Source organism: Sorex fumeus, unplaced genomic scaffold (genome assembly GCF_029834395.1).
Source record: "Sorex fumeus unplaced genomic scaffold, SorFum_2.1 ptg000063l, whole genome shotgun sequence".
NCBI classification, from domain to species: domain Eukaryota; kingdom Metazoa; phylum Chordata; class Mammalia; order Eulipotyphla; family Soricidae; genus Sorex; species Sorex fumeus.
Genome location: NW_026606120.1, coordinates 17,197,540 through 17,218,909, shown reverse-complemented (window position 1 = coordinate 17,218,909; position 21,370 = coordinate 17,197,540).

The window sequence follows — 21,370 nt, the reverse complement described above, 5'->3', positions numbered from 1 at the left end:
GAAATCTATCAATCATGCAGTTAAACTTGGCCACTGGCCGAGGACCTTGTACTAACTCAGCATCAGAAGTGATGGTTAATGAATAAGGGCCGAGAGACTAAGCCTGTGAGAGGCACTGGGTGTCTGAAGCCACTATATACCTTTTCAGAAAGCTGATTACAGCAGTATGCACCTCCTAGAATCCTTCCTCTCAGTCACTTCAGCCTCTGGGTTTCTCAAAAATGTTCAGACTCTTTGGAAAATGCTCCTACCTAGGTGTGGTGGAGAAACTCTATAATGCTGGGGCCTGAGGGGTGGAGGGCTCATCACCACAAAGCATCCTGAAATAATCTCAGGGAAACCAGTGTGGGCAGAACCCCTCTTACTGCATCAAAGGGAAAGGCTCATCTAGGCAGGGGAGTTGGGGAGCAGGAACTATAGCTCTGAGGCTCCTCTAACCACACTGCAGACAAATGCTCCCTGAGTACCTTTGTGTGATTCCTAGTACTGGAGCTTTAAGGCACACAGGCACATACAGAGAAGACCAGAAACCTCTCTCAGATTGACACGTGCAATCAAATCTCATAAGAGATGGGAGCTGTCTAGAAGGGAGGGGCGTTGCTCATGGCTGGCGGCAGAAGGCTTTGCTGAGCTGGGATTCCAAGCAAGAAACTGAAAATGACCTTGTGATCCTGGAGTCAAGGGAGCAGAGGGTACAAAGAGGAGGGTCCAGTGTGGTAGGAAAAGCAGAAGCAATGTGGGGAGCAAGGAAGGCAGTTAGGGATTATACTGGTCAGCCAACCATGGAGAAGTAGATCTGCAGCCGGGCGGGTCTTGAAGTACTATGAAGAAAAGACAGCACTGACTGAGAATTCAACAGAGGGGCTACAAGAGAATATCAGACATCATAGATGGGGGAAGAGTTCCAAAGACCTGAGATTTGGGAGAATATTTACAGAAAGGCACTATGAGATCTGTGGGTTCTAACCATTCTCACCAGGGGAAGATAAAATCAGGTCCTGGGGTCTTGTGATCCAGCTGTTAGCAGGGAGGGAGCAGGAGAAGAGCAGAGAAGGCCAGTGGCCAATCCTATGACCAGGAAACAGGGCCAACAGCCCTCCCTTATATTGGCGAGAAGAGTTGGGGACTCTTGCGGCCTGGGCAAGATCACAGCTGCCAAGGAAACAGACCACAGAGTGATGGGGGCAGAATGGAGACACAACTGGGTGTGGGGATCGAAGAAACAAAGGGTGAGGAGGAGGAGGAGACTCGGAAAAGGTAGAGCGAGGGATGGTGGCAGCAGATCAGAAGCTAATGGTATCTTCAAACATGTCACGCCACTGGCCAAGCAAGTGAAAACAGAGATAGACAAATGGGACGATCTTAAACTAAGAAGCTTCTTCACCTCAAAAGAAACAGTGACCAAAATACAAAGACAGTCTACAGAATGGGAAAGAATATTCGCCGAACACACATCTGACAAGTGGTTGATATCAAGGATATACAAAATACTGGTTGAACTCCACAAGAAGAAAACATCCAACCCCATCAAAAATGGGGCAATGAAAGGAACAAAAACTTTCTCAAAGAAAAAAACTGAATTGCTAAAAGGCACATGAGAAAATGCTCTACACCATTAATCATCAGGGAGATGCAGATCAAAACAACAATGAGATATCATTTCACACTACAGAGATGGGCCCACATCCAAAAGAACAAAAGCAACCGGTGCTGGTGCAGATGTGGTGAGAAAGGAACTCTCCTTCACTGCTGGTTGGAATGCCGACTGGTTCAACCCTTTTGGAAAACAGTATGGATGATTCTCAAAAAATTAGAAATTGAGCTCCCATTTGACCCAGCTGTACCATTCCTGGGAATATGTCCCAGAGAGGCAAAAACGTATAGTCGAAGTGACATCTGCACTTGTTTGTTCATTGCAGCACGCTTTACAATAGCCAGAATCTGAAAAAAACCTGAGTGCCCGAGAACAGATGACTGGTTGAAGAATCTTTGGTACATTTAGACAATGGAGTACGATGTAGCTGTTGGAAAAGATGAATCATGAAATTTACATACAAGTGGTAATACATGAAAAGTATCATTTTAAGCAAAATGAGTCAGAAAGAGAGGGATAGACACAGAAAGATTGCATTCATCTGGGAAACATAAAGTAACAAAATAGGAGACTAACACCCAAGAGTAGCCGAGATTAGTACCAGGAATTTTGCTCCATGACTTGGAGGCCAGCCGCACGTGCTAGGGGAAAAGAAAGCTCAGATAGAGAAGGGAGCACCAAATAAAGGGTGTTAAGAGGATCCTCCCAGGATAGGAGAAGCATGCTGAAAGTAGACTATAGACCAAACACAATTGCCACTCAATGCCTCTCTGGCAAACCACAGCACCCAAAAGGAGAGAGAGAACAAAAGGGAATGCCCTGCTACAGAGGCAGGGTGGGATGGGGGGGGGATGGGAGGGATACTGGGACCCGTGGTGGTGGAAAATGGACACTGGTGGAGGGATGGGTTCTTGATCATTGTATAACTGAAACCAAGCACAAAAATTTGTAAGTCTATAACTGTACTTTAAGGTGATTCACTAATAAAATAAATAAATAAATAAATAAATAAATAAAGGCACTTCGGGGCTGGAAGGCATTTGTCTTTCACGCGGCTGACCCACATTCGATTCCCAGCATCCCATATGGTTCACCGAGCATCGCCAGGAATAATTCCTGAATGCAGAGCCAGGAGCAACCCCCTGAGCATTGCTGGGTGTGACCCAAAAAGAAAAAGAAAGTAAGAAAGAAAGAAAAAAAGACAGACAGACGAAAGAAAGAAAGAAAGAAAGAAAGAAAGAAAGAAAGAAAGAAGGGAAAATTCAAAATAATGGTGGTGGGAAGGTCTATGGAGGTGGGATTGGTGTTGGAATATTTAATGTAATAAATTATTGTGAACAACTTTATAAAAATAAAAAAATTTTAAAAGGCAAATAAATATTTCCTTTTCCCTAATCAGTATGCCATCAACATTTCACTAAAGTATAAACATACTTCTCTGAACAAGTTCATGTTTATACTCAATATTTATATTTCTCATTTAACTAAAAACCTCCACAAAGTTTTGCCCTGTATTCACCCTATATCTCCATTCACCTAACAAATCCAAGAGGCAGATAGGAGACACAGGTTAGGAGAAGAACAAAACTTAGGTGATGGAGCTGAGATAATTTCAGGCCATGATCGTTCTTCCCCGAGGTTCTTCAAGAGCTTTTTTCTTACTTTTACGTGTTCCTTCTGGAGGGATAGCACAGTGGTAGGGCGTTTGCCTTGCACGCAGCCAACGTGGCCGACGCGAGTTCGATTCCTCCGCCCCTCTCGGAGAGCCCGGCAAGCTACCGAGAGTATCTCATCTGCACGGCAGAGCCTGGCAAGCTCCCCGTGACGTATTTGATATGCCAAACACAGTAACAACAAAGTCTCCAATGGAGATGTTACTGGGCCCGCACGAGCAAATCTTGAACAACGGGAGGGCCTTTACTTTACTTTACGTGTTCCTTCCATGGCCATGGAAAAATCAAGGTATTTCACAGTAGAAAGAGAAACACTCAGACAAATTCATTTCACAAAGTCATGTCTGATATACATCAAATTGAAATATTAGAACCAAGGGGCTAGAAGATAACAGAAGTGAGAATACATGCTTCTCACAAAATCATTGCCAGTCATATCTCTGGCATGACATGTTCCCTGAGCGTCAAGATAAAGCCTTACAGTCCCTTGAGCACAACCAGATGTGGCCCAGAGGTTTCCCCAACATCAGTGGGGTGGCCTGCAGGACCTAACAACACTGCATCCTCAAACTGAGCAGGTAGGCCATACATCACTGAGAGGAGTTTTCAGGCCACCTAAACAGCATTTTTGAGAAACCCTAAATCAATTAATTTATCAGTTAAATTTGGACACCCAAACCAGAGAAACTTTGAGATCCAGATTCCTGACTCCAAAAACCAAAGGACCCCAGAATTTCAGTGTCTTCAACTTGAGTAACTTTGAAGCTTTCAGAAGAACACATTTTTCACAAGAGGAAGTAGAAGAGTCCAGCTCTCTGGAAATGAGGCACAGAGGGACAAGGTCCACTGGCCTCCATGCTAATTAGAGATTTTGATGAGCTAGAATCCCATTCCCCATCTCCCACCCACACCCACACCATAGCCACTCACTGTTCTCGGTGAGCTTTCCCCAGCCAGTTATCCAACAAGATGTGCCAAGGGGCAGCTCCATGCCAGGGGTTGGAAGGCAGACAGGAATGATATAGGAGCTGAAGTTCACAGGTTGGTGCAGTTGTAACACCGTTGCAAAATGGTGGAGCTTCTTAAAGTCTGGATGATAATGGATGATAATGCAGCTCACAGTCACCCTCCTGGCGTATTGTGTGTCCTGGTAGAGCTGGGTACTTCCCCCAAACACCCAGTAATCTTCAGGGGCATGAGACTTCCTGCAGCAGGGAAGGTGACAGTCATTATCTTCTGCATATGGCAGCTTGCGCCTCTACACCATCATCTGACCCCCAGCACTGCCTTGTCTGCACCACCCCACATGACTCTCCCTTTCTGTCAGCCCTTCTCTCTGGAGACCAGCGGCGGTTTTAATCACAACTCAGCACACACCCACTACTGGAGGAAGGGATCACGGAGGGCTGGAGGCCCCCGTGAGTCTAGACGATCCTGACCTTCCTTGGGCACATGCAGACAGCCCTGGCTCCGTCTTGGCTCTTGACCCGCCTTATGACCAAACTGCTCTAGCACCACTCCTTTCTCTCACTTCCTTCTATTTTATTTTTATTTTTATTTTTATTTGCTTTTTGGGTCACACCCGGCAATGCACAGGAATTACCCCTGGCGCTGCACTCAGGAATTACTCCTGGCGGTGCTCAGGGCACCATATGGGATGTTGGGGATCGAACCCAGGTTCGCCACGTGTAAGGCAAATGCCCTACCCACTGTGCTATCGCTCCCGCCCCTCACTTCCTTCTTGGTACTCACCTGTTCTAAAACTGCACAAAATCATTGGTCAATGGGAGACCATGTGTGCAGGATGTCCTGTGTTCTGACCATGAGGGAGGAAACATCGCACCTTCCACTCCACCACCTGGAAATTCCTCCCCACACAGTCGGTGACCAAACTCTTGCTTCCACAAGCTGACCTATGCCCACAGGAGCCTACCCATCTGCCTTCCACACTCGAATGGTGTCAGCCCTGCTCATCCACAGGGGGAACTTTGGCTCTGACTAAATAAAGACACAGTGAGGTGGGTCAAGCCAACCTAATCCATAGTGAGTGTCAAGTGGGACACAGCACAGAGCAGATGCTTGTGGTTCTCTATGTACCGAAGATCCAGCTCCTGGTTACTGCCCCTCCCAAACCTATAGGAACAGCCAACTAGACCAAGGACAGAGAGCAGCTCTGTTCTTCTTCAAGGTCACGGACTCCATATCTAGTGTCCATGCAGCTGGCCAATAGACATGTGGTGAGCAGAGACCCCAGGCCAGAGACTTGCAGAACACCAGCATCTGCCCCTGCATCCTAGGTTCCAGCCTCTCTCCGCCAACCAGGATTGCAGGGACATTGAGGGAAGCCCTGGTGTGAGGTGACAAAGAGTCAGCTCTCATTGCACCTGGGAGGCAGGATGAACACTGCCATCTCGGGGGCATACCTGTGTCGGGGGAAGGCACAGGGACAAGGATGGAAGATGAGCAAAGTCAGGTGAGGAGTGAGGACAATACAGGAGAGGACAGGTCACAGGCAGAAAGACTTGGACTAGAAGGACACAGATTATCCCAGCACACAGCCTTGAGGACTTGAGAGCTCTAATCTCTTAACCCTCCCCCCCTGCCAGCCCAGCTGCAAGGACCCAAGAAACAACTCGCTTTGTAAATCAGTGGGCGGTAGAGAACACCCAGTGGGAATCAATGAGCACAGCTCCGCACGGATGAATGCCCCAGTACTGCAGGCTGGCCTGCCATGGCCACTGGCCCTCCACGGCCTCCTGGCCACCAGTGATCATCCCTACGTCCCTGGGCTTCCCGCACACTGTGGAGACCAGCCCGATGCCGTGTGGGAAACAGGGAGGTCCCCGTTTCCTCTCCGGTGGACCCTTGACCTCTTCTCGGTGGGAAAGCCAGGAGCAGGGCTCAACCAGCCCAGAGCCACAGGGCAGCTTGGTGTCTGATGTCCCTGCCTGCTGCCTGGGCAGCAGGAACCTGGACAGCAGAGCGTGCGTGAGCAAGCCCCGTGGGAGGACGCGGAAGGGATGTGGTGGTCACAGCTGGTTCCAGCCGCATCCCGGCGACCCCATGCCCAGAGTGCCCCCCACCCCACTCCCACCCCGGCCCAGACACCAGCTTTGTGTGCGGGGCTGTCCTAGTATCCCGCCTCCACCTCCCCGCTGTCTCGGGAGGGGCGGTGGTGGGCCGTGTGTCCTGGACAGGGTGGGCCGGGTGCCCCAACCGCGTGGTCGCAGTGGCTGGCTGCCCGCACGAAGACTGGGGAACACCGCGAGGAACAAACAGGCTGGGCCAGTCCACTCCAGGCTGTTCCCTGCCCAAGGCCATCCGCTCACCTGTGCCCAGGGCGCCCCAGGCACCTCCTGGGCCCTCGGGCTTTGGGGGCGGGACTTCCTGCAGGGGCTTCCTGGTTCTGTGCCCAGGGCCAGAGTGGCCCCGCCCCTCTGTCCTCTGACCCACCCTGACACTGCCCCCTGACCCTAAGACATACATGACCTCTCTAATCCCACCCTCCTCCTTGGACACAGCTCTCTCCTGAGCCCTCCTTGACCTCGGACCTGCCCCTGCGCTGTCCCCGCGCTGGCCCCGCCCTGACCCCGTCCTAATCCCCTCGGACCCGAGCTCTCACACCCCACCTTGGCCCCACTCTGACCAGGTCAGGCCCCGGAGAGTTGGAGCAGGGTCCACGGAGCAGCTGAGTGCTTCTGCTCACTCAAGGGAGGGACCTAGGGACTCCAGGTGGCTTTTGGAAGAGATCTGGGCTGGAGAGGTCGAGCTCCGAGTTGAGTAGGGGCCTCAGGCGCAGCTGGAGCTGCGGGATGGATCCATCCTGAGATGAGAACGTTGGAGCAGAACGGGAGACCCCAGGAGCGAGCCGAGAGGAGGGACCCAGGGAGGCAGGATTGTACGGGGATGCTTCAACCCAGGAAGGGCAAGCCACACCACTAGATAAGGGATACGCGTCTTAGCTTGTTACAGAGTTCAACTGAGATAGAATTCATGTCATAAAATTCACCCTTTAGAAGGGACAATTCCATAATTTTCAGTATCATTTAGAATTTTTCAGTAATGACTTTCATTGTAAATAATCTGAAAGATCCTTAGTGAGTGAATCATCAGGGAAAACAGTATAATCCGTTGTAACAAATACTAAAGTCCAATATAAGAAACATTGATTCTATCAGAGGATGTCAAGTGAATTTTGCTCAGTCATCTAGTCAGTAGTCATTTCTATAAAATTTCATTTTCATAGCATGTATAGTCCCGTTCGGAGAATATCATTCTCAATAAGACAAAGTTATAAAGATGGAAAACTGTGGCATGGTGATCACTTACCATGAAAACCATCTTACTCAAAATATGAGATTTAAATATTGATGTTCAGTTTATTCATTTTTCAGCTTATTAATCTGGTGTTTTCTATCATCGCTAAGAATTTTACTTTTGCACCTTTGTCAAAACTGATTTTGTTTTTCTGTTTATGTGTCTGGGATTGTCAGAAATTTCTTATAAATTGCTAAGTCTGGAAATTAGATTCTTCCTCCTGGATTTCTTGGCTTACTGTAGTATTTTTTTCCTCCCCTTGTGAAATCTACAATAATATATATGCTGATTTGGAGAGTTTTCCAATTTGTTGTTGATTTTCTGTCGCAAAGCCTATTCCTTATCGTGTATGGTCAGTGATGTTTCTGTTCTTTACTTCATGTCCTCCTTGTGTCCATCTGAGCTCTCAGCTCCCTGAGACCCATTATAACACTAGTGAACAAGAGACAAGAAAACAAAATTCACATTTTCCTCTGCTGTGAAATGTCTCTTCTGTCAGATGAACCTACAGGAGAGATCAGAGGCAGCTGATGTCAGAAAGACCCTGTCTTTCATCTTCTCTGCCGAAACCTATGTTAAAACGCAAAGAAGTGGGGCTGGAGCAATAGCACAGCAGGTAGGGCGTTTGCCTTACACATGGCTGACCCGGGTTCGATTCCCAGCATTCCATATGGTTCTCTGAGTAGCGCCAGGAGTAATTCCTGACTGCATGAGCCAAGAGTAAACCCTGTGCATCACTGGGTGAGACCCAAAAAGAAAAAAAAGAAAAAAAAGAAAAAAGCAAAGAAGAGCCAGACATAGGTACAGAGGTAAAGACTTGCATGTGACTAAATCCTGCTTTGATCCAGGAAACATTTATGGTCCTCTGAGCACTGCCAGGAATGGTTTCTGAGCACAGAACCTAGAGTAGGTCGTGAGCACCACTGGATGTATTCCAAAAACCAAAAGGGAAGAGAAAAAAATAACAAAAAAAGTAAAGAGAGAATATCTCATAAATCTACAGTCAAAGGCCTTACTTTGTCATTTATGAGTTCCTAAAAAAAGAAGAATGCCTGAGATAGAATTTCTTTCTGCATCACACCCACCAGACACCTTAGGAATGAGATTCAAATAATTTGGGCTCCTATGTCATTTTAATTTTTGTTTATTTATAATCAAGTTCCTATCATTTCCTTCTGCTAATTTTTTCTTTCCATCTCCATATTCTTCACATGTGACCTCAAATTGATTATTTGAATCTTTCTTACTTTTTCTTTTCTTTTTTTAAAGGTAGGCCTGTATCGCTTTGATCTTCCCTCATTCCCATCACTTTCTTTGCTGCATGTCCTAGTTTATTTTTACTTTGTCTCCTGTTATTGTTCATATATCTTATTTATTTCCTCATTATTTCAAGCGCTATTCAGAAGAATCTTGTTCTGCTTCTGTTTAGTGTGATTCTTACTGTTTGCTTTTGGGTTGATTTTTTTTTTCCTTCATAGCTTTGTAATGGGAAAAGATGCTTAATTTCACTTAAACGTTTATATTATTATTGATACTTTTGTAGAGATCTATTATTGAGTTGAACTGGACAACGATCCACATGCACTAAGAAAAACGTGAGTGTTTCCTCATAGGTTCATTCTCTTGAAGCCTTGCCAGCTTGTGATTTCTAAATCGCCGCTTTTTCCAATACCAGAAGGTGTCGCTGTGACCTTACTTCTGGGTTTCTTTTGGTTCCTGGTTGGAGGAGGGGAAAGGCAAGCCAGAGACAAGTTCCCTTAGCCACCCACAGCCCCTGGGCACATGGACTATTCACCTACTCTCACAGAGAAGCACGTGTGAACACACATGGATTCATGCACACACCTGACATAAAGACACACACTTTTCCACCTCTAGGTACGTGTACATGTATCTGCACATGTCCGCGCAAAGCCCACACAGTACACACAGATGTTGACACCCAGAGATGTTCACACATCGATCAAACTCAGAAATGCACAAACAAAGGCCAATGTTTGTACACAGAGACACAAATGCACACATGCACACAAACACAAGTAGAAATATTCAAGAACAGGTGTGCATACACACACAGAGCTCAAAGTAAAGACCACACGTCACTACCAAGTCCTGACAGAAGCAGCCCTGCACTTTCCCACCCCACAGCAGCGCCCAAACCCCCACCTTGGTGACAAAGGCCTCCTGGGAGCACAGCTCTTCCACGTAGCTCAGGAGCACCGGCTCAGGCAGGTCCCAGCTTTCTTGTGCTGCTCCTTCCTATCCGATGCCCGTCGGCCGAGATGGCCAACCTGGGTTCCATCCCAGTCATCCCAGATGGTACCCTGAGCACGGCCAGAGTAATTCCTGAGTGTGAAGGAATTACTGAGCACAGCCATTGTGGTTTAAATCCAAAACAAAAGAATCTCAAAATAAAACAGCAATAAAACAGCAGGAGCAAACAAAGCCCTACTACCTTGTGGACATTTTCTTATGATGCAAAAGCAAACATAGTGTTTCCTTATTGAAAACTTTAGCCCTTGAACGTGAAGAAAGTCAGGTCAGTTGTAAATGGGGAAAATGGGAAGCTCTAACATATGTGAAAATACATACATAGAAAAGTTTCACCTTTGTTTCCCAAAACGTTTTGGAACCAACAATTAGGTTCCATCACTATTCCCTCATCAATAAATGAAACAGTATTCTTGACTTAAAATAATGAAAATAATCCTAATCTGACATCCAATTGTTGTGCAATTGGTAGCAGGGTTAGCAGGAGATGCAAGAATTAAGCAAATATCAACAAAGACATGTAAGTTTCAGTTGAGCTTACAAAATTGACAGTGAAACTATGTTTTTGTATATTTTAATGCCTTAAAATATTTAAAATGTGCATTCATCATCTGTAATATTTTTGGACACAGACACTTCATTTATAGAGAACAGGTAGAGGTGTTCCAGCCATTGTCAGCTCACAAGCACATGGGTGTAATGATGCAATCCCAGATCTGTTTGAGTTTAAACATCATGATTACCAATTCGAAGAAAGCAGTAGGAGGGCCAGATGACAAGACATGGATTTCAGGTTGTTTACTTAAGGAAGCAGCCAGTGAGATTTTGGATCCAGCAGGGCAAGCCACGCCTGGTGACCCATGAAATATGAGGAACCTGTGGTGGTGGTGGTGCTGGTATCACGACTAAACTAATTCAGTATCCTTCATTCCACGAAGAATTTGTTAGGATGATAAATATCTGCTGTTGAAAGGGCAGAGCAAAGAGCAATTGGAAAGAAACTTGAGAAATCCCAGGGGGAAGAAAGATGGTGTACTGGGCAGAGAAGGCGCCAGCTCACTGAGTGTGTCTACTCTCTCCTGGGAGTAGCCAGTCATGGAAGCTTTTATGGATTCTTCTCCAGGACACAGAATGAGGGGTGTCCTTCCATTTCCCCACGAGCAGCTTCGGGAGTTTAAGTTGCTTTATGTAGCTGAGGACTGAAGGTCCAGTGTTGGTGTGTTTGAAAAATTAGGCACATGTGTAGTGTTCATGGGATGGGATGTAGTTTTCAGCATGTTATACGTGCATCGCACAACTAAGGGCATATATGTTGTCATCAGTAACTCTCGACCTGGGTGCCTTTCCCCACCATTGTCCTCAGATCACTTTCAGTCTGCTTCCTTGACTGAGGTTTTCTTAGTGTAATCAAAAATCAAGACATTCTCTTCATTCAGGATTTTTTAACTACCTTCTTTAATTTAAATAGCACGCTGAGGTCATACAGTATTTGTCCTTTCTCTGAATTATTTTGCTTGTCAGGATGCCCTCCATCCATCCATCCATCCATCCATCCATCCATCCATCCATGCATCCATCCATCCATCCATCCATCCATCCATCCATCCATCCAAATTGCAGGAGTCTGCAAGATTTTACCTTTTCTTGTAGCTGAGTAGTGTTCTGTTGTGTGTGTTTATACTACAACTTTGTCTGTTTGTGTGTCCATTTGGGGGTTTCCTGAGTATTGTACTTAGCACTGCAGTGAATATAGGAGTGCATATATCATTTTGATTTTTCTATTAAGGGGTTTTGGAGGTAACATGCAAATGTGAAATCACTAGGTCTTTTGGAACCTATATTCTTGCTCCACTTCCCAAGTTCTGCCACACTCCAGGCCGCTTTCCAGACGCTTGGGCCAAGCCTCACATATGAGTGAACATATTCCTGGGCAACACATCATAAGACACTCCCATATGTGTATATATATATATATATATGACATATATATGTATATATATATATATATATATATATATATATACACATTTCCACGAAGCCAACATAGCCAACCCAAGTTTGATTCCTCCACCCCTCTCGGAGAGCCCGACAAGCTATCCAGAGTATCTCGCCCGCACTCCAAAGCCTGGGAAGCTCCCCATGGCGTATTCGATATGCCAAACACAGTAACAACAAGTCTCACAATGGAGACGTTACTGGGCCTGCTCGAGGAAATCGATGAACAATGGGAGGACGGTGACATATATATTTATATATATATATTATATCTCAGAGAGTCCGGCAATCTACCGACAGTATCCTAGTATCCTGCCCACACTGCAGAGCCTGGCAAACTACTCATGGTGTATTCAATATGCTAAAATCAGCAAAAATAATGAGTCTCATTCCCCTGACCCTGAAAGAGCCTCCAATCATTGAGAAAGATGAGTAAGGAAAGGCTGCTAAAATCTCAGGGCTGGGACGAATGGAGACGTTTTTCATATATATATATGTATGTATATATATACTCACACACATATACGTATATATCAGTTATATTTAGTTATATATAGCTAAAAATATATGTCTTTCTGACTCATGTGACTTGAAATTCATTGATTTTTAATTTTTGCTTTGCATTTCTTAGATAACAAGTGACTAGTAATATCTTTTCAGATGTCTGCTGGCTTTACTTAGCCATTTTGGGAAAATGGATACTCATATCCAGTTTTTTTTATATTTATTTATTTTTTAATAGTGAGGCACCATGAGGTACAGTTGTAGACTTACACATTTTTGTGCTTGGGTTTCGATTATACAATGCTCAAACACCCATCCCTCCACCAATGCGCATTTCCCACCACCACGGATCCCAGCATTGTGATTCATTGATTTTTAATTTTTGCTTTGCATTTCTTAGATAACAAGTGACTAGTAATATCTTTTCAGATGTCTGCTGGCTTTACTTAGCCATTTTGGGAAAATGGATACTCATCTCCAGTTTTATGTAATTGTTGAGTTTTTCTAGTTGAGCTTTATAACACTTTATGTATATATAATATTTAACCCTTTACCAAAAGCATGGCTTTCAAATGTTTTCTCCCATTTCATAGGAAGTGTTTTAATTTTAAGAAAGTCTGATTTTGATTTTAAGGAAGTCTGATTTTTTTGGCATGCATAAGCTTTCAGATGTAGGCCCATTTGTTTATTTCTGGTTTTATCTTATGTATTTTTTTCCTGAGTCAATCCTGTTTAGATTTGTTGGTGTACCATTGTTCACAGTAGCTGTATTCTTCTTTGTATTTTAATGTTGGTTTAAATGTTCACTTTTCAAGTTTTATCATTTTAGGCTATTTATTTATTTTTCTTCTCAATTTTGTTTATTATTCCAGATTGGCTAATTTTCCCTATCATTTGAGAATTTTCTTATATTTCTTTTTTTAATTTTATTTTTATAAAGTGGTTCACAATATTTGATACATTTTATATTTGATCACCAATCCCAACACCATTACACCTTCCCACTACCATATTTCGAATGTTTTCACCCCAAACCCCAACCCCTGCCCCAAAGCAGAACCAAAATAATTTATTTTGTATTGTTTGTATGAATAAACCACTGAAAATGCTCCAAAAAAGTTTCCTTAGAGAAAAGTGTGTGACAATTGTTGTATTTCACCAGGACCCACTAAGTCCTTCTATAAGACATTATGAGACTATGAGCATGTTGTTAAAGGTTGAGCCTTGTGTGTGTGTGTGTGTGTGTGTGTGTATATATATATTTAAATATATATATATATAGGGCTGGAGCGATAGCACCGCAGAAGGGTGTTTGTCTTGCATGCGGCCCACCCGACCGTCCCGAGTTAAATTTCTGCATCCCTCTCGGATAGCCCAGCAAGCTACCGAGAGTATCTCGCCTGCACAGCAAAGCCTAGCAAGCTACCCATGACGTATTAAATATGCCAAACACAGTAACAACAAGTCTCAAAATGGAGACATTACTGGGCCTGCTCAAGCAAATCGATGAACAACAGGAGGGCAGTGACAGTGATATATATATATATATATATATATATATATATTCATTTATATTTATATATGTGTAAAAATATATTTCCCTCTGGGATTGGTTGCCTTCTACTTTAAACCCCATCAAATGTGGTGTTCCACTCTTGGAAGGTGAGTGATGTCAGGTATGAGATGCAGCCGCACGGTCCAGGAATAGGTTCACTCATGGGTGAGGCTCAGCCTGAGCATGAGAAGAGCGGCCGTGAGCATGGCACCTGTTGAGTTCTGGAGGTTTTTGGCTGCCATGACTTGACGTAGGCCTTCAATGCTGTGAAATTTCTCTTAACTATGCAGCATGTCACGTGTTTTAGAAAGCTGTGTTTACATTTTCATTTGTTTCATTTTTTTCCCCTCTAATTGCCATTTAACTTTCTTTCTTGTGCCATTGGCTGTTCAGAGAGTTGTTTTATTTCCATGCATATATGTAGTTCTATTTTTTCTTTATGATTAATTTCTACTTTCTTGCCATTGTGTTCACATTAGTTACTTGGCATGTTTTAGATCTTCTTAAATTTGCTAAGAAAATTTTTGTGGTCTAAAAAATTATCAGACCTAGCAAATGTCCCATGTGCACTTGAGAGAAGATTGTGTTGCATCAAATGCTATATATATGTGTGTACTAAATATGTATGCATGTATATTTTTCCTTCATTGCTTTAAATTTGATTTCTGATTCTCTGGCTCTGCTGTGTTGGTTGTCCTCTGATTATTTGCACTCTGACTCTGTAGGTAGAGACCCCAGGTAGATTGTTGTGTTCCCTTCTGCCCATTCCAGGCTTGAATGAGTCCTAAATACACCAAGAGACCAGCACCCACTGAAATCTAGCTCCCAAGTGGGTTGAACACCAAAGGAGTTTATGGATGTCTAAGATGGTTAAAATAATAAGCATAGTGTGTGCATAGTCTGAGTCATGTGAAAGCAAGAGGGAATTTTTCTCATTGGAAACCATCACTACTTCAGTCCATAACATTTCAAGTCCTCATAAGTGAGGATGATGAGTGACAGGTCTAACTTAAATCTTTGCAGATCATGTGTGCCTTCCCTGTTAACATAGAATTAATAACCAACAGTTCTAACCACTACTTTGTTGGGGGACCAGTGTTTATTATTACAGTTGTTGCAGTTCATCCCACCAAAATGCCCAAGACTTTCCACCACTATCCATGTACTACTTCCAGCTTCACCTCTTGTTTTATCCCAATCCTCCCCAAGTGCATGGTAATCTCAGGTTTGCAATTCAAGGTCAAGGGGGTGCCATTATTTGACACTCTCTATTTCCTTGTTTTCTGACTCCCAATATCACAGATGAGTGAGATTGTGTGATTTTTGTCTTAATCCCTCTTACTTATTTCAGCTCCAGTCACAGATTTCATTATTTTTTAATAGCTTAGTGAAATTCCATTGTGTATGTCTGCCTGTGTGCACGTGTGTCCTAACTTCTTTATTCTTCCAACATTGATGTTTGTGTTGTCTCCATATCCTGGCTATTCTAATTAGTGTTTCAATGAACACAGGTATACATATATTTTTCCAAATTAATATTTTTTGGTTTTACGGGGCAATGCCAACAAGTGAAATCTCTGAATCATATGGAAATTATATTTTATTGCAATTTTTGACAAAGTGGAATAAAGTGGAATAATTTCCCCACAGACCACATAGAGTGGCAGGGTAAGCGTCATAGTTAGGATGCAAGGACCCGATGGAGCACACCTATGCTTGAGCCCATTTCCATGGTGTTTCACGTGTGACTTGCGAACATCGTCTATTTCTCAGGTAATATCAGCTGTGTCCTTAGATTCGGCAATATTTATTTCTGGCACAGCTTAACATATGGCATTCAACATTTTGGAATTAGCTAATATTGTTATAACTAGGGGCTGGAGTGATACACAGTGGGTAGGGCGTTTGATTTGCATGCGACCGACTTGGCAACCTGGGTCCAATTCCTTCACCCCTCTTGGAGAGCCCGGCAAGCTATCTCACCTGCACAGAAAAGCCTGGCAAGCTACCCGTGACTTATTTGATATGCCAAACAAGTCACAACAAGTCTCACATTGGAGACGTTACTGGGCCCGCTCGAGCAAATGATGAACAGTGGGAGGACCGTGCTACCCATTTTGGTGAAATCTCTGGAGTGTTTTCCCTAGAAGTTGAACTAGATCGTATCCTCAGTGAGGGATGCTTTTTCACATTGCTGCCAACAGTGGTTCTTTCTACTCTTTCTGACATATGCCATTCTCACTGGTGTGTGATAACATTTCATTGTTTTGATTTGCAATTTCCTGGTAATAGTTGATACTGAACATGTTTTCATACACTTATTGATCATTTGTATGTCCTCTTTGTAGATGAGTCTCACCTCACATTTTGTGATGTGATGATTAATGTTTTGTTGGGCTTTTGCTTGCTTTATACATCTTAACATTAGTCCTTCTTTTGATCTACGTTTGAAAATATTTTCTCCTGCTCAGTAAGGCAGTTTTAAAATTTTAGCCCACGTTTCTTTTGCTCTGTAATCACTTGTACATTTGCTTTCATCCCCTTTGTATTTTTATTTCTTTTACCAGTGAAGTCAAACTATTGCAGACACCCATGAGGTTCCTTTCCCAGACAGGTCTGCGCATGCTTTCGTGAATGTATTGTATGGATTCTGGTCCAATCTCAACATCTATAATCCACTTTGAATTAAGTTTAGGTGGATATGAGATACATATTTCTTTGGTTTTTTTTACATTTTATTTTTCAGTTTTCCCAACATGTTAGTTGAAGAGGACTTGTCTGCCCCACTTTATGTACCCAGCAACATTGTCACAGATTTTCAATAAATATGTGAGTTATATCTGTGTGTTGTCAATTCTACCCCATTGGCCTGAGAGTTTGCTTTTCTTTCAGTAGATCACAATTTTGATCACTATGCTTTGCAACATTGTTTCTGACCTTTTCTTTAATGTGCCCCCTTCCAATCTTGATTCTTCCTGTATCTCCCTATGTTATTGGTTAACCCTATAGTCTCATGCTATCCCCACCACCACCTCCTCCAGTTAACTAATTTTCACCCCGGCCCCTTTGGGTATTGCTGGGGTCTCACTGAGAACCATACATTCTATAATGAGAAAATTTACTATAGTACAGTGTTAAGTCAGGAAATGCAATACTTCCCTCATTTTTTCTTAGAATTGCTTTTAGTTCTCAGGGAGTTTGATTCCGTATTAATTTCACAAAAAAAAAATTTCTAAATCGTTGATGAATGTCATCAGAATCTTGAACAACTGCATTAAATATGTATAATTTGGGTATTATCATTTGGGCAATGTTATTTTTTCAAATCCATAAACATGTAATATTTTCCCATTTCCAGGATTTCTTTCCTTTTCCTTTGTAAAATGACTGATAATACTCGTGTAAGTTTTTTACATTTGTTGTGAATATTAGGTTGATGTCTAGGTTATTGGTTTTTTTGCGTCACTCCCAGAGGAGCTCAGGTTTTACTGCTGGCTCAGAGTCAGAGTAAGCCCAGAACCCAGAGCACCTGTGGATGTGGTCCACAAACAAATAAAAAAGAGGTTATATATAGAAAAGAAAATTTGGGGGCTTGGGAAAACATATGGGTGCTGAGGATTTGGGTTGGTTGCATGTTACTGAATCCATTCTGGATCTGTACTTTTGTTTGGGGAGGTTTGTTACTGGTTTTTTTCATTTTAATTTTTTGTTTGGGGTCTACACAGGCAGTGCTCAGGGCTTACTCCTGGCTCTGTACACAGAGGTCACTCCTGGTGGAACTTGGGGGACCCTGTGTGGTGTTGAATATTGGATCCAAGTCAGCCTCATGCAAGAAAGAACCTTACCTGCTATACTATTGCATTTGTCTCTTTACTGTCCTTCTATAAATTCTATAATTCAGTGATTGTTTCTCTTCTGTTGTCAGTTAAATAGCTTACATTTAATTATTTAAAAATTTTCTTTTCTATATATAACCTCTTTTTTATTTGTTAAGGTGCCCGAGGGTACCAGCCTTCCTTAGCAGCCCATAGACTCCAGGAGAAGTTTGGTAGGCGGGCGAAGGAACAATGAGATTCACTGAGAACAGGTACCTTCCCGAACACCTTCTTACCTGGACAGACTTCCAGGAAAGCCCTTAGCTCCTCTCCCAGGGAGAGTTTGGATTCCAAGTCCTTTTCAGAATGTGAGGAGTGAATTTCCCCTCTGGATGGAGTTTGACTCTCAGGTGCCAGGACTGGCCCCAAGAGGCCCACAGAGTGCCTGGTCTGAACAACGTTTTGACAATGGTTTCTCACTCAGGGGCCTGGGAGAGACTGATCACCTACTCAATGTAGGGAAGGGTTAATCAGCCACCCATGTCTAGTTTTTGTCTTTTTTTGTTTGGGGAATTCCCAAGGATCTGGTATTCATTTCCCTGCTCACCATCTTTTTCTCTTTCCTCTTACCCCACTTCATCTGGTGAGCTGAGACTTTCTTTTCGTATCACTCTGCATGTGGAGGAGTGAGCAAATTTTCTGTCTTAGGAGGCTGGGATGAAATATTTTGGAGTTACTCATCTTTCTTATCTATCTTCAGGAGCTCACCATTATTTTACCAAGATTTCCATTCCCCAGGAAGCCAGGGGTTAATAACTTCCCTGTAAGAAAGCATAAGAGGTCTCCGAAAGTTTGATTTTTAGTGACAAGAGAACCAGAACTCCTCCTCTCTGTTGGTGTCATACAAGTTGCTTTGGTCATTTCTCTGAAACTTATTAGCTGACAGGTTCCTACACGGAACACTAAGAAATTCTTTTTTAAAAATTTTTTTTTATTTTATAAGGTAGTTCACAATAAATGATAGCACAGCGGTAGGTCATTTGCCTTATGCTCAGCCAGTCTGACCGAGCCGGGTTCGATTCCTCCGCCCCTCTTGGAGAGCCTGGCAAGCTACCAAGAGTATTCAATATGCCAAACACAGTAACAAGAAGTCTCACAATGGAGACGTTACTGGGCCCACTCGAGCAAATCGATGAACAACAGGAGGGCAGTTTGTTTGTTTTATTTAATATTCAAACACCAATGCCATCACCATTACACCTTCCCACCACCCAATTTGTGATGTTTTCATCCCAAATCCCAATCCCAGTCCCAAAACAAAAACTGAAATAATATATTTTGTATTGTCTGTTATGAAAAAAACTCTGAAAATGCTACAAAAAATATCCATAGAGGAAACAGTGTGAAGATTATTCTATTTTGGCAGGGACCATTAAGATATTCTTTAGGATATCACTAACAAGTGCTAATACAGAGGATTCCAACACTTGAGCTTTTGAGCTTTTGAGTTTGTTTTGCTTGAAAGACTGATAAGACCCAAGGAATAGGGTAAAAATGAGCTAATCTGAGATGTGAGATAAAATAACTAATTTTTGGCTTCCTCTGTCTGGAGAGAGAGGTGTCTTTTTTTTTTCAAATTTTATTGAATCACCATGAGATCGTTACAAGCTTTCACATTTGGGTTACAATAACACAATGATCAAACACCTGTCCCTCCACCAGTGCACATTTCCCAGCACCAATATCCCTTATATAACCCCCTTTCCCACCCTCTCCCTGCCTCCATGGTGTTGGTGGCACCCACCGCCCTCCTTCTTCTTCAGCAGACTATAGCCCCTCCACCTGGTCACATAAGCTGCAGAAAGTCCGCCACCTTGAGACTCCTTGTTTGCTGAGAAAATGCCTCTATCAGAACTAGAAAAGCTGAGAATGGTTATGTACCACTGTCTTGGTTTTGTAATCACTTGTTCATGATTTATCTTTGCCAACTTGATGCCAAGAGAGCTCTTTCATGACCTCTTTCCCTAAGAGACAGACGGGGCGGAGGGGCATTTGGAGGGGGGGTGTCTGAAGGGACACTGGATGGTCTCAATAGGCCAACAGGGCTCCATTTGCCCTGGGGACCACCCTATCTTTCTTGGTCTACCCCGAAGTCTTCTGGCCATTTGTGGAAGGGGAGGGATCAGAGAAACAGCAAAATCAATCGATGGCCTATGAGTATGTATGTGTGTGCATGTGAGTTTGCACGTTTGCAGTCAGTTTGTCCAATTGTCTGTGTGTAAAAGGCTAGAAAGTTAGAGCGAGGATGAAAGCAGAAGTAGAAGTCCCTCAAGGAAAGCCGCATGTGAAGTCATGAGTATCAGCAGCTTCTAATTTAGATTGAAGAAAAGAAAGTAGACAAAATGTTAAAAATATTTAGAACTATTTCAGGTTTTTGGCAACTTAAACTTTAACGATTCCAGGTTCACTGGATTAAGACTCAACTTTGATGTTTAGTGTTCTCATGGAGAAAAATATATACTCTGAGGACTTCTTATGATTCACTGTGAGCAGATCTGGAGCCCGTGCTAATTAGAGAAGGTCGCTCTAAAATATCAGCAGCCTGCAAGTGTGCTTCCTTTGCAGTTTTTATTAACAAATGAAGACTAAACAGTTAAGATAAATCATTGTAATCAACTACATTCAATTATGAAATTTGTTGTAAGTTTGATTAGTATGTATGTCAAATGAACTAAATAAGCTTTAGTCTTTCTTGTCTTTCAGAAAACCAAGTTTGTTTTGAAAGTTTTTCATTGTGTTGAAATAAATAAATAGGTATTATTTTGTGGTAACTTTTGGAAAACAGGGCTTCCCAGAACTAAACTCTAAAGAAAAATTTGAATTGGAAGAAAATAAGAGGGGGTGAGAGTCTGAGAAGAGTTTCTAAGACAATCCATGAAATTTGCTATTTATAAATTCAGACCTGTTTGGAGTTTCATGGGAGGCATTGTCATTTTAAAAAAGGGGGGGAGAGTTTAGAATTATGTAGCTATAAAATAAAGTTAGGTGTTAACTAATTTCAGTCAGTTTCCCTTAGCTGAAAGGCAAACGTATAAACCAGAATTGACCATACTTAGAAATATTTTATTTTTGAGATTTTCTTGTAGTTTAAATTTTAGTGTTATTGAGTAAATTTAGAAGTAGCTCTGTTCCGTACTTTTCTCCACTCCTGACTGGAAGTAGTCTCCAGCTTAGGAATTCATTGTTTTCTACTTAAAACGAAAAAAAGTACTAACCTTTTTAAGCTCATTATCTACTTAAAAAGTTACTACTTAAAAAGTAGTAACCTTTTTAAGACCATGATCCAGAGACTCACAAATAAATTTTGGAAGAGAGCCAACATGCTACAGAGATACTTCCGAACCCCAAACCACCATTCAGTTAAAAATGTAACTTCAGCTCTACAACCCTATTTAAAAATTTAGAATTCCTGGGCATTTCATACTGTATGCCACTGATATACCAAGAGTAGCACAGCACATTTGATGGATGTAAGGTAGAAGGCAACTGATGTTGATAAAAAAGTGTATATATATATATATGTATGTGTATATATATAGGTAAAAGGTAAAGGTAAAGACACAGTGTATATATATGTGTATATATA